The sequence below is a fragment of the Schistocerca cancellata genome, chromosome 8, assembly GCF_023864275.1.
Source record: "Schistocerca cancellata isolate TAMUIC-IGC-003103 chromosome 8, iqSchCanc2.1, whole genome shotgun sequence".
NCBI classification, from domain to species: Eukaryota; Metazoa; Arthropoda; class Insecta; order Orthoptera; family Acrididae; genus Schistocerca; species Schistocerca cancellata.
In genome coordinates, this window is record NC_064633.1 from 78321041 (window position 1) to 78334982 (window position 13942).

Genomic DNA, 13942 nt, shown 5'->3' on the forward strand with positions numbered 1-13942 from the left:
CCCGTTCCTGTTGGCCTCCATATCCTCTCCAAATTTACCCATAATCTTTTCATACCCTTCTGTTCGATTTCCAATCCTGGCATTAAAATCACCCATGAGCAGAACACTGTCCTTGTCCTTTAATCTAACAACTACATCACTGAGTGCCTCATAAAAACTATCCATCTTATCTTGATCTGTCCCTTCACAATGCGAATATACTGACACAATCCTAATTTTCTTGCTAGACACTGTCAAATCTATCCACATCAGTCGTTCGTTTACATACCTTATTGCAACTACACTGGGTTCCATTTCTTTCCTGATGTAAAGCCCTACACCCCATTGTGCTATTCCTGCTTTGACTCCTGACAGGTAGACCTTGTATTCTCCCACTTCCTCTTCTTTCTCACCCCTTACCCGAATGTCACTAACAGCTAAAACGTCCAGCACCATCTTACTTGCAGCCTCTGCCAGCTCTACCTTCTTCCCAGAGTAGCCCCCATTGATATTAATAGCTCCCCATCTCATTACCATTTGTTTGCCAAGTCGTATCTTAGGAGTCCCTGGTTTGTCAGAGGTGGGACTCCGTCACCTCCAAAGGTCCGAGGAATTTTGCTCTGATTGTTGCCAGCATCATATTTAAAGTACCACGGAAGCAGGTTGCTAGCCTTACTTGCCCCGAGTCCCATTGGGTTTTACCCCTAACGGCTGAGGGACTAACCGGTGGATTTGGTAGTCTTTGCCGTATGAGCACAAAGGTGACCACGATTCAGAATATGTCCGAGATGCCCAGCCTTATTCCAAAGTAACTGGTATCCCGACTGTCGGGACCCCGTTGCCCGTGGTTCATGAACTAGGACATGACTACAGGAACCCACACCATGAACCACTGCAATGGCAACCAAAACCTGTTGGCTGAAAACCTCTTTAAAAAGGGTGACAATTTTATGTTTTGCAAGCTCTTAGAACATACACTGACGTATGTTCAAAATAAACTGCGCTTCTCCAGAAACACCTTCAAATACAAAGTATGAGGACAGGAATGACAAAATAAAACAGGATAAAACTGAATTAAATAAAAAATCTACAAGATGAGTCTATTGATGCATGATAGCACTTGTACCGCACAGCAGGCCATGTCTTCTAGAATTAACACTGAAAAAATTCTAAAATTTCCTAAACAAAGAATGCAAATATTTGTAGTATTAGGTTCATGCAGAAAAATGGTATTTGCTTGTTACTGACAAAGTTACTTAGGCCAGTGTACTTAAAACAGTTAAAAGGTTTTAAAGGAACCACAGAGGTGTTCATCTTAAATAGTTAATTCTGACAGTCATCAGTTTCAAACTGACAATCTAACAAGAATATATCTCTGTCACCCACCAACTTGTTAATCCCTTCAATCTTGGTTTTGCTTCGCTCATATACCTGAAGGCGAGCCTTCAAGGATGTGGAAGAAGTCAAGTTTTAAATTAACAGGCAGAAGCGACCGCTGCTGGCTGCAAATTGCACTAACAAGAAATTATGACTTGCTAATGTGCTAAAATAATTACGATAATCACTTCTGGAGTATCATGTATCTGTATTTTAGGGCAAAAACACCTACTTTTGAAGAAACTTTACTCCATTCTGCATAACCTTTCTATTTATCTGTCTCTTATTTGCTGTTTCTGTAACTTTCTGTCCCCTCCCCTCCCCTCCCCTCCCCCCCCCCAAACAAAATATCTATTTTTGATTTTATATCCCTTTTCATTTTTCTCATTTCTTCTTCACTTAAATTCATTTTATTTTGTTTATCTTTGCATACTATATTTTTTTCCATCCTCACCCATCTTCCACATATCACTCACCTACAAACATTATTGAAGTACTCTTAGAAATTGATTCTGGGCTGTTACACCATTATCCTACACTGTGCAATGTCTCCATCCCAATCCAAAGTTTTGAGTTCTCATCTGTCAACCCCACTCCAATTTATTTTGTTTTTGCAGTTGGTAAGAATACATCAGCAAACAAACCTGGAGGTGTGCATTGTGTTTGGGAGGGGGGGTTCTAAGTTTTTGCAATGTAGGAAATGTTTTTTTATAACAAAATTAATTCAATTTTGTGCATAGATTATATCTATTTTTTTCAACAATGAGCTATGTTAGGAACATACTGTGTTTTATGTCACTGACAATTAAGAATTTCTGCTTACTTTGCTAACTGTCTAAATATAACACACATTTGATACCAGCTCTTGATTAGTTCTGATACATATCAGTTATTTTAAATTTTAGTTTCCTATTTATTGTTCTTTTTCTCCTCCTCCTCTGCTGAACAGTAATCTCTATGAATTGAAATATTTTACTTTTGATGAACTATCAGGGTATTGGAAATTTATCACAGTATGTTAAAAATGGTTGCCTTATTGTGACTCAGGTTCAGACCTCACCAATTAACAGAAAAGTTCACTGGTGCATAGCAGTGGCGCCTCGTGTAAAATTATACCAGTATGCTGCAATGTGGTGGCTTATAGCCTTTTGACTTACAATATTAGTAATCATAACTCAACTGAATAATTTAATTGTACCTATATAAAGTGAACTGTTTAAATATATTTAAAGTTTTAACATTTTGAGGAAAGCAATAAAAACAAAATAAAAAGTAAAATATACATGTTGGTAGCTGTGGGGGAAACAAACGAGGGTCTGCAAATTGTCAGTCTATGATTTAGACCACTCACTCACTGTGGAGTCTAGACAATGGCATTTCAAAAACCATTATACTCTATGCTTGCACAACAGACTATATGCAGTTACAACGAAAAAATTCTGACCTTTTGAATTCAGTGATCTGTGGCAAATGATTGACATCAGTTCCTAAAACCACACCGATATTCACCGAAATTACTCTCCAGTGTTGTTTCTGCTATGTTTAGTACAATCTTGGACAATAAGTTATATGTAACTGGTTGCAAAGATATTCCTTTATTGTTGTTAACAACTTGTTCAATCCCTTTCTTATGTATGGATGTATCAAGGCTACCTTCCACTTTCTCTTTTTATTTTTGGTATAGGCCACTTCAAAAGTTCTGCTGTAACAGAGTCTTCTCCACTAACTGTATAAGGCTTCAATAACTTCAATTTCTTTGGTAGTTGGGGGTCAATCTTCTTCTAGATTTTCATGTGTGTCTGAGTATTCATGCTTATCGATTGGATCTGGACAATTAAGAAGCTGATCAAAATATTTCAAAATTGTCAGTGTTACTTAAGCCAAATCTGTGAGCCTCATTCCACACTCCTCTGTTGTTAGATTTACATTTGGAGTACTTCTATCTCTTTCTCCTCTAAAGATCTACCAGAAAAGAGCCTCTTTAGCAGATCATCTATGGGAAGCACTTTTGTATTAAATACTTACTTCTTTCAGCACCATCTAGTCTATAGCCTTTTGACTTAATGTGGGTATTAATCTAAACTAAATTGAATATATTAATTCGATATATATAAAATAAACTGTTATTTTTAAAATAATTAATAGTTTAACACTGTAAGGAGGTGGTGTGTGTGTGTGTGTGTGTGTGTGTGTGTGTGTAAGTCCATGTGCGTACACGATTTTCATCTTTGGGAACATCTGATAAATCATATCTGTCACGACGACGTCAATGTCATCTTTGTTGAAATGCAATATATGCTTCATTTCTCTACCTGCTCCACAGTGATAAGGAATCTAGGCAAAATACAAAATTCTTGGTAACTCACTGACTTCGCAATACAAGGAAGTTGAGAACTCAGTGCCAAGAAATTTGCAATATAATTCCAATATTGTAAATGAATGGCAATCGCAAATCAGTTTGTGTGTTTGTTTCAACAATGTTGCAACTCATCTGAATACCTTACAAGTAAACAGAATTGTTTTTGTATGTACACATCAACTCATCCAATGAAACAATGTTCTATAAGATTTTTCAGGTAAAGTGCCAAAAGTCTATTAGTTCTTAGATAGGTTGATTTGAGGAAAGGGACACGTCATCCTCCCAAACACGAATCCACTGCACCATCTCACTCTGTATATTAATTCTTAATTTCAGATAAATTATATTTCACTTTTTTTCCAAATGAAAAAATTACTGCCAAATTTTATTTATGTTACAATTATATTACAAGAGAATAATTCAGTTCTATACAGAAAACAGTTTTTTTCTCCACAACAAAACTTCATGACTGCAGCAGCATTGACAAGGATGTCATTAGTGGCTTACCAGTTACCAATAAATTCAAATCTGGGTTTTACAACTATGCAGCACTTCAAGCTGGTGTTTATACTGATGTTCTCCTCACAAAGGAACCTAAACAACACAAAAGACTAATAAGTAACAAAACAAAAGGCATTAGTCTAACATGCTGTTCTGAAAGAAACAAGAATGAAAATTTAACAAATGTACCTTTAAGGATTTCTTGATTTTTTTCAGTTCAAACTCAATAATACCAAGGTAGTGGAAAGTCCTTGGTGGAATATTCAGTAGTAAAATGCTTACAATAAGTGCCTTCAGATTTTTTATAAAGAAAAGATCATTTGGTGCACAGCCTGGAGCAAGCCTTTCTATCTGATGATACTTCTGTAGCTTACTATTGAATTCAAGCAACTACACATTTTGCCCATGATGCTGAATAAACTTAATTCCAGACCTCTCCACAGCACATAAAACTGATGTGCTCCCCAGGAACCAACCTCAAGACCTCGGTGTTAGTAACCAGCAATGCAAACAACCATCCTAGACCACAAAGGCGACCAACCACCAGATTTGAGAATATCACTGTGCAGGAACTAAATAAGATGAAACAAAGTGGCATACCAATCACCAGAGAATTTTTCCCAGTTTTGATTCATGTTTTGGATGGTAGAATATCTACATGCTGATATAGACTTGGAGAGACAGCCTCTAGTGGTACAAAATTTAGTGCCCTCAGATTATGTCCATGTGAGGTACCAGTAGAGTGTATGCCCTCTACCTATCATACCTACGCTATGGGGTGGAAGGTTGTAGGATGCCCCTCGACAGATCAGGGGTGCACTACACACAGGAGGCAGCTACATGGGTAGCATAGTATTTGTAGCGTGCACATGGAGGTTTTTTAGATTAGGTTCCTCCCCATGGGAAACAAACCGCTGGCCCCAAAAATTACTAGTTCATGACACTGATGTGGGTGTGCCAACTGTAAAAATTGTTAGTTCGCCTAAACAGGTCATTCCAAAGGATTTAAATATACTTAATCTCATGTTAGTAAATTGTTGAAGGGTCTGTAGCAAGATCCCCCGAGTTAATCTCCAAAATAAACAGAAGCAATGTCAATATTGTATTAGGTACCGAAAGCTGGTTGAAACCAGACATAAAAAGCAGTGAAATTTTGAACTGTGATTGGACAATGTTTAGGAAGGATAGGACTGATGCTATGGGAGGTGGTGTGTTCATTGCAGTTAAAAACTGTTTAAAAGCAGTTGAGATCGATACTGCGTCGGACTGTGGGATAGTCTGGATAAAGCTGTCAATCAGACAAGGATTGACCATTGTATTAGAATGTTTTTAAAGACCACCAGCATCAGCAACAAACGTCGCAGAACGTTTCAGGGAAAGTCTTGAGTACATAGGAAGTAAATATCCAAATTATCCATTAGTTATAGGTGGAGACTTTAATCTAGCATCCATTGACTGGGAAAATTACACGTTTATCACAGGGGGCAGAAGCAAAGATTCGTGTGAAGTTATTTTAAGAGCGCTCTCAACATACAACCTTGAGCAATTGGTTAGAAAACCAACTCAAGATGGGAACATATTAGATGGCTTGGCGACAAACAGACTAGATCTTTTTGAGGAAGTTAATCGAGAAGAAGGTATTAGTGACCATAAAGTCGTTGTCGCTTCTATGTCAGTGGAAGTTGGGAGGGGGAAAAAAAAACCTGCGTAGAGTTTTCTTGTTTGGGAAAGCAAATAAAAGTGTCATTAATGAATATCTTCATAGTCAGCTCCAAGCATTCACAGCGGGACACAAATATATTAAGCATCTTTGGTCGGAATTTAAAGGTATTGTCCACCATGTGCTAGAGAAGTATGTGCCTAGCAAAAGCATAGGGGAGGGAAAGGATCCACCTTGGTACAACAAACATATTAGGAAGTTGCTGAGAAAACAGAGAATTTTGCACAGTCGTTTTAAATGTAGTCACTGCCACGCTGACAAACAGAAATTATGTGAAATGAAAGCAGCTGTCAGAAGGACAATGAGAGACTCTTTTAAAGAATTTGAAAGCAATATTTTATCTGCAGATTCCAAAAATAACCCCAAAAAATTTTGGTCGTACGTAAACTCTATGAACACTACGAATAATTCAATATCTTCTCTTGCTGACAGTACAAGTAATGTAACTGATGATGGTAAACAGAAGCCCGAAATTCAAAACCTAGCTTTCAAAAACTCGTTTACGATAGAGGACTGCAGCACTATTCCCCCTTTCAATTGTCAAACAAACGAAAGGATGGCTGACATAGTGTTTAGTGTAACTGGGATTGTAAAACAGTTAAGATCCTTAGACGCCAGAAAGGCATCTGGCCCAGACGGTATCCCCATAAGATTTTATGTTGACTATGCTACAAATATAGCACCATTCTTATCTGTCATCTATCAGAGATCATTGGAACGGCGGAAAGTTCCACAGGACTGGAAGAGGGCCCAGGTCAAAGCAATCTATAAAAAGGGTAGAAAATCGGATGCATATAATTACCGGCCAATTTCACTGACATCGATTTGTTGCAGAATCATGTCATCATTAGCAAAATAGCAGACACAATGAAATATCTAATAACAGGGTAATGCTGTGGAAGTCAAGAAGCTTAACATTTGATATTAATATCAAACAATGGAAACTCCAGTTTGGAATATCAAAGATATTAGGGATAGGATAGATTGCTACTCACCATAAAGATGGTACATTGATTTGCAAACGGGCACAATGAAAGACTGATACACATTTAGCTTTCAACCAGAGCCTTTTTCAGAAAAGAAAACACACACACACAAGCCAGCAATCACACTTCATGCACACTAGAGGTCTGCATCTGACCTTTATGCTCACTCGAATTGCTCAGCCTGTGTACTGCCGTGTTAAGTCCATCAAATGTCAATACAGCCGTTCTGGACTGAGAAGGCAACCGCACTCAACTTCCATGACACTCATCCAAGCATCTCATGCTTGGATTGCCCAGCTATCTACTGTAGTTACCTGAGCACTGCTCAGTTATCCACTGTAGGATCTTGGCACATGAATGCTAGGTGAAGGAAAGGGCGGAAGCGAAACTTGATTTGAAATAATACAGTAGAGTCCCATTAATCCGAACTAATTGCAACCGGACCTTGTTCACATTACCGATTTGTTCGGATTAGCTGTAATTACGGTGACGAGTTTCTAGAATGAAGTATACCAAGCAGATAAGTAGGTACACCATGGTAACAAATGGGAACAAGGGTGGCAACGATGGCTCAGTCTCACTTCCTGCTCTTGTTGTTGTGCATTGTTGAGACCTATCTAGTGTCTGAGGCCAGTGCACTGCCAGTTGGCTTACAAAGTGCTTGGTTATATTAGTTATCAACTGCTGGCACGCATAAAAGTTGTATTGTATTGTGTAGTGGTGTATGTATTTTCGCCACGAGTAAACGAAAACATACAACGTCAACTCTCAAAGAAAAACTGAATGTTCTGAAGCGGATAGACAATGATGAAAATGTATCTAAACTGACAACGGAACTGAGTGTTGGTAAAGCAACCATTTGTGTTTGGAAGAAGAACCAAGTGAAGCTTGAACAGTCCGGTGCAACGTCTTCGGGAAAAACACTTTAAATTTGACAGACTTTGAAACAGTCACAGTGTGTTAAAGTAGTTGAAGCTCTTTTACTTTGGTTTACGCAGGAAAGAGAAAGGGGAACTCCTTTTGAGTGGAGCACTGGTTCAGAAGAAGGCTGTTTACCTGAACAAGTTAATGAAAGGTGATGAGTCCTTTAGTGCAAGTACGGATTGGTTGGACAGATTCAAGAAATGTCATGGAATCCGTCAGCTAACAACTACTGGAGAGAAGCTTTCTTCTGACCACAATGCAGCAAAGGAATACTTGGGTGAGTTCGAAAAAATGATAAGAGACAGAAAGTATTTTCCCCAACAAATTTATAACGCTGACGAGACTGGCCTTAATTTTAGGGCATTGTCAACAAAAATCCTGGCATCAAAAACAGAAGACCACACTCGCTCCTGGTTTTAAAATGTGCAAAGATTGTGTGACTTGATTAGCGTGCAGCAATGCTGCTGGTAATCACAAGCTGCCTTTAATGCTGATAGGCAAATCTGCTAGGCCCAGAGCTTTTAAAAACTGCAACATGAAGTCCCTGCCTGTATATTATCGCAACCAGAAAAAATGGATGGATGGTAAGCTCTTCAAAGAATGGTTTCACAGCCAGTTTGTTCCCTCTGTTCGGCAGTTTTCTAAGAAAATTCACTTGTCTCCTCGTGCAATTCTTTTGATTGATAACATGCCATCTCACCCCAGCACTGAGGAATTATGTGATGGAGAAATTGTGGCGAAGTTTTTGTCGCCGAATGTTACATCAGCTCTACAGTCAATGGCCGAGGGCATACTGCAAACATTAAAACCGATTTACAGAAAACAATTTTCAAGAACGCTGATCAAGGATGATAGCATTCCTTTAGTGGACAAAATAAAAAAGACCAATGTGACGGATGTTGTTTATTGGGCCGCTGAGGCACGGCAGTATATTTCAGAAAATACTCTGAGAAAATCGTGGAGAAAACTGTGGACATCTCGAATTTCAGGACAACCTAGTAGAAATGAAGTGGAAAATCTACTACAAATGATACAGATAATCCCTGGATGTGAAGAAGCTAGTGAAGGAGATGTATATGAGTGGATGGCAACAGATTGGGCATGTGTGGAGAACCTTACTAATGCTGATTTAGCTGCTGCTGTAATTCAAGACCAGGAAGAAGTGGACTGCTGTAACGGAAGTGACAATGAGCCTAAAAGTGACAAAGGAGAGCTGGTGCCACACATTGATGCAGCAGAAGCCCTTGAACACACGCTACGTTATTTGGAGCAACAGCCCACTGCTACACCTGCTGATTTGATGTTTATGAGACGATGGTACAACTATGCGCCATATAAAAGACTGTCTTCATTACACCAAAAACAATGACAGAGTTTTTGTCATCCAAAAAAGTAGGGATAAAATAAATTTGGATCCATTACACCTCAGCACATCACAACAAGACTGCCACGCCAGAAGAACAAAGTGAGTGACTGTTACAAAACATTTTTGTGCAAACATCAGTCCAGCTTCCAAAGTGACATCGCCCCTACTAAGTTTTCTCTTCTTCCACAGGATGGACTGCATATATAAAAAGACTGTGTAACATCAGTATGATCTTATTGTAAAGTTGTTTTTGTAATGCCATTTACACTGTAGATGAGGTACTCCCTCAAAACATGTCACTAAATAAATAAGTAATACAATAGTTGACAAATTTTGTGACTGGTAGCGGTAATTTAAGAAACCTTTACAGGGATAAAATGACCGCTGCATTTTAGTAAGATTGACAGCTTTTCTTTTATTCTTATGCATTGTTTAAGCCTGATGTTTTCTTGCCAATTTTTCTAATACATGTGTACTGTACTGTGTAAATTAAGATACTGTGTATGTACAGCAGTTTACTGCACAGTTTTCCATACTTAGACTAACATTTTTCATGTTCGGACTAACCGACCATTTGGATTACTGAGGTTTGGATTAGTGGGACTGCTATATATCCTGAGCATGAATGACGGTGGTTGTGACAATGTTTGGAAGAGATTTTGAAAAGTGATTGATAAGGATGTCAGCTGCATGTACTGTGGCAAGTGCTCTCTCTCCTGTCTTACAGGAAGGAACATTGTCTGCCGTACATGACAAAGTGTTAGTTCTGAAGCATTAAGAGTTTTAGTGAAAGATACAGTAATTAAAAAGGTGCGTAGAAATGTCAGAAGCTTGTAAATGTCTGTTCAGAATTGGAGCATGTAGGTGTTTCCAACATTTTGCCTCATCACATGATAGTAGCACAAAACATTGAAAGGCAAGCTAATGAAATATGACTAAGTATAATGCTCAGCATTATCCGGGCCATAAGTATGAATGCATGTGAATGTACAGAGGATATATGGACCGATCATATCGGAAAATGTGTTACCTATCTAGTACTGCGCAATTTGATTATCAAGATTAAGCACTGTGAAATATGGTATTGATTCAAAACTAAAAATTAAATGGCCTTCACCATATTACTTCAGCAGATAAAAAGTAAAATGCGGGGGACAGCCCGTGCGTCATTTGCTAAAACAGCTGATGGCAAAAACAAGGTGGAACGTAAAGTAGTATAAAAAAAAATAAAAGGACATTCCAGCAGGTAGTGGCGGACAGTTAAAACTTGGGCACAACGCGTACAAAGTGGTGGGGCAGCATCACTGAGCAAATGATGGCTAAAAATGCAGTGTCCAATACGCAGCCCAGTTAAAATTATCTCCTCTCAGCTCTCCTGCCGAGAGGAGGTCATCCTAGGTGCCTGGGGAGGCTTAATATGCCGAAGCTTATTCCCACTGGCGATGCCAAAGGGACACCACCGCCTGACAGACAGCAATGCAGAGATCATCAGAGGGAATAGACGTACTCGTGGGCTGACATAAAGAAGACTGCAGCCTTGGCAGCAGTGTCATTTCCTGGCAGAACAACATGACCAGGAACCCACAGAAACATGACATTGGCTCCACCAAGAGTGAGCAAGTGACAGTTTTCCTGCACCCACTGCACTAAGGGCTGAGCAGTGTACTGCACACAGAGACTTTGGAGGGCACTGACTGAGCCGGAGCAGAGGACACAACTGGGAAGACCGTGTCGCAGGCTGTACGCCGCGCCCTAATACATGGCGAAAAGCTCTGCTGTAAATACTGAGGAATGGGCTGGAAGACAATATCGAAAGACGTGGGTGCCAATGACGAATGCACACCCCACCCCACAGTCAGTCCGAGAGCCAACAGTGTACACAAAGGCACTATTGCTAAATTCCATGCGAAGGTCGTGAAACTGAAGGCGATAGACTGAGGCTGGAGTAGTGTTCTTACGAAGCGAATGAAGGCCGAGGTTAATATGGGCCACTTCATAAAGCCAAGGTGGTGAAGGGTTCACACCCATGTGGAAAGCTGCAGGTAGCACGAAGTTAAGCCGCCATAGCAAGTGGCGAAAACGGACTCCGGGAGGTAACAGAGAAGAGGGACGAGCCCCATACTGACAATCGAAGGAACCGTCAAAGAAGGAGGCATAGGACGGGTGGCAACGCATGGCAGACAAATGGCATGCATACCTGCTGAGGAGAAAGTCACAGCAGTACGACAGTGGTAGTTCAGCAGCTTCAGCATACAGACTCTCAACCGGGCTGGTGTAAAAGGTGCCCGTCGCCAAACAGATACCACAATGATGGATAGCGTTGAGATGGCGTAAAATGGATGGGCGTGCAGATGCATAAAGTACCCATAGTCTAGTTTCGAATGGACAAGGGACTGGTACAAATGGAGGAGGGTGGTTCGATCAGCACCCCAAGAAGTACCACTGAGGACACGTAGGACACTGAGGGACTATGTACGGTGGGCTGCCAGGTAAGAGACATGGGAGGACCAAGAGTGTTTCCTATTGAGCATGAGCCCCAGGAATTTTGTGGTGTCAACGAACAGAAGGGCAACAGGACCAAGATGTAGAGATAGTGGGATAAACCATTTGTGCTGCCAGAAATTCATACTGACGGTTTTGCCGGTGGAAAAGCGAAAGCAACTGGCGATGCTCCAGCAGTGAAGACGATCAAGACAGTGCTGAAGACGCTGCTCAGTGAGACAGGTCCGTGGAGAACTGCAATAGATGGCAAAATCATAGACAAAAAGGGAGCCGGAGATGCCCAGCAGGAGACAGGCCACGACAGGGTTAATGGCGATAGCAAAGAGGATGATGCTCAGGACAGAACCTTGAGGCACACCATTTACCTGAATAAAGGTGTCCAACAAAGCAGAACTCCCATGCACCCTGCGAACTCAGTCTTGTAAAAATGCCTGAAGAAAACAGGGCAGGCACCCACGGAAGCCCCACGTGTAAATAGTACAGAGGACATCAGGGCTCCAGCAGGTGTCTTAAGCCTTCTCCAAATCGAAAAACACGGCCACAGTCTGTAATTTCCACAGAAAACCATTCATGATATGAGTGGACAAAATAACGAGATGGTTAAGTGCAGAATGCCGCACTCAAAATCCACACAGTGCATTTGTGAGTAAATTGCAAGATTCGAGCCACCAAACCAGCCGGGCATGAATCGTACGTTCCATCACCTTGCAAACGCAGCTGGTAAGAGAGATGGGGAAGGTAGACAGAAGGAAGGTTTTTGTCCTTACCGGGCTTAGGTATGGGTATGACTGTGGCTTCACGCCAGCATCCAGGAAATGTGCCCGCAGCCCAGATGCGGTTGTATGTGTTAAGCAAAAGTGCTTGCCCACAAGAGAGAGGTGCTGCAACATCTGAATGTTGATAGTGTCTAGCCCTGGGGCAGAGGACCAGGATGAACTGAGAGCATGATCTAGCTCCCACACAGTGAAGGGGGCATTGTAGCACTCACGATTCGGAGAAGAGAAGGGTATTGCTCAAGCCTCCTCCACCCGTTCCTATGGATAAAGGTAGGGTGATAGTGGGAAGAGCTCGAAACTTCCGCAAAATGGCTGCCCAAAGTGTTGGAGATAGCAACAGGATCCACAATGAAAGTAGCACCTACTGTCAGGCCGGAAATGGAGGAATGGATCTTGGTTTCAGAGAGCCTTCGGAGGTTGCCCTACTCAACAGAGGAAAGTGTGGAACTGTTAAAAGAACCAGTGAACGAAATCCAACTAGCTCTTTTGCCATACCGAAGAACTCAACGAAACTTTCCACGCATCTGTTTATAATGAATGCAGTTTTCCAGAGTAGGGTGGCTGTTAAAAATGCGGAGAGCACGTCTCTGTGCACGAATTGCGTCACAGCACGCCTCAGTCCACCAAAGGACTGGGACACAACGTGGTAAAGAGGAAGTGTGAAGAATGGAATGATCTGCAGCAGTAAGCATAATGTTTGTGAGCTAGTCCACCTGGTCATTACAACTGAGGAAATCTTGTTCTGCGAAGGTTGCCAAGGCTGCCAGTCAGCTTTAGTAAGCTGCCATTTGGGCACGCACGTGGATGGGGTAGGAGTCGGCAGACAGAGAGCTCATGGGAAATGGTCGTTCGAGTAGGCATCAGAAAGAACGGACCACTCAAGATGATGGGCAAGCTGGGTAGTGCGAAAGGATAGGTCCACATGGGAATAGATGTCAGAGGAGTCAGAAAGGAAAGTGGTTGCACCAGCGTTAAGGCAGAAGAGGTTGAGCTGGTTAAGAATGTCAGCCAAGAGGGCCCCTCTCTGGCAGGTCCTGGGAGAACTCCAAAGGGGATGACGCGCATTAAAGTCACTGAGTAGCAAAATTGGGTGGAGGTAGCTGCCCAATAAGCTGAAGGAAGTCAGCCCTGGTGACATCGAAGGATGGAGGTACATAAATGGTACAGAGGGAGAAAGTCAGGTGGTGAAGGAAGAGGTGAACAGCAACAGCTTGAAGACGGGTAGTCAGCGAGATGGGTTGACTATGAAGGACATCCTGTATAAGCAGCATGACGCCCCCATGAGATGGAATGCCGACCTCAGGGGGAAGGCCAAAATGAATCGGTAAGTTATGTGGAAGCTCAAAGTGGTTTTGAGGGTGCAATTTCATTTCCTGAAGGCAAAGTACAAGGGGATGCTGTGATGCTAGAAGCAGCCGCAAATGCTCTTTGTGGGACTGAAGGCCGCGAATG

General features: G+C 41.4%; 1 protein-coding gene across 1 annotated transcript in view; it reads right to left on the reverse strand.

Moving 5' to 3' along the window:
- Positions 1 to 4157: 4157 nt before the first annotated feature.
- The window catches only part of LOC126094757 (serine/threonine-protein kinase RIO2), a 105721-nt gene continuing 95936 nt past the window's right edge, over positions 4158 to 13942 (reverse strand). Inside the window, exon 9 of the mRNA XM_049909308.1 lies at positions 4158 to 4309. The gene's annotated coding sequence lies outside the window, so the exon portion shown is untranslated. The remainder of the gene's footprint in view (positions 4310 to 13942) is intronic.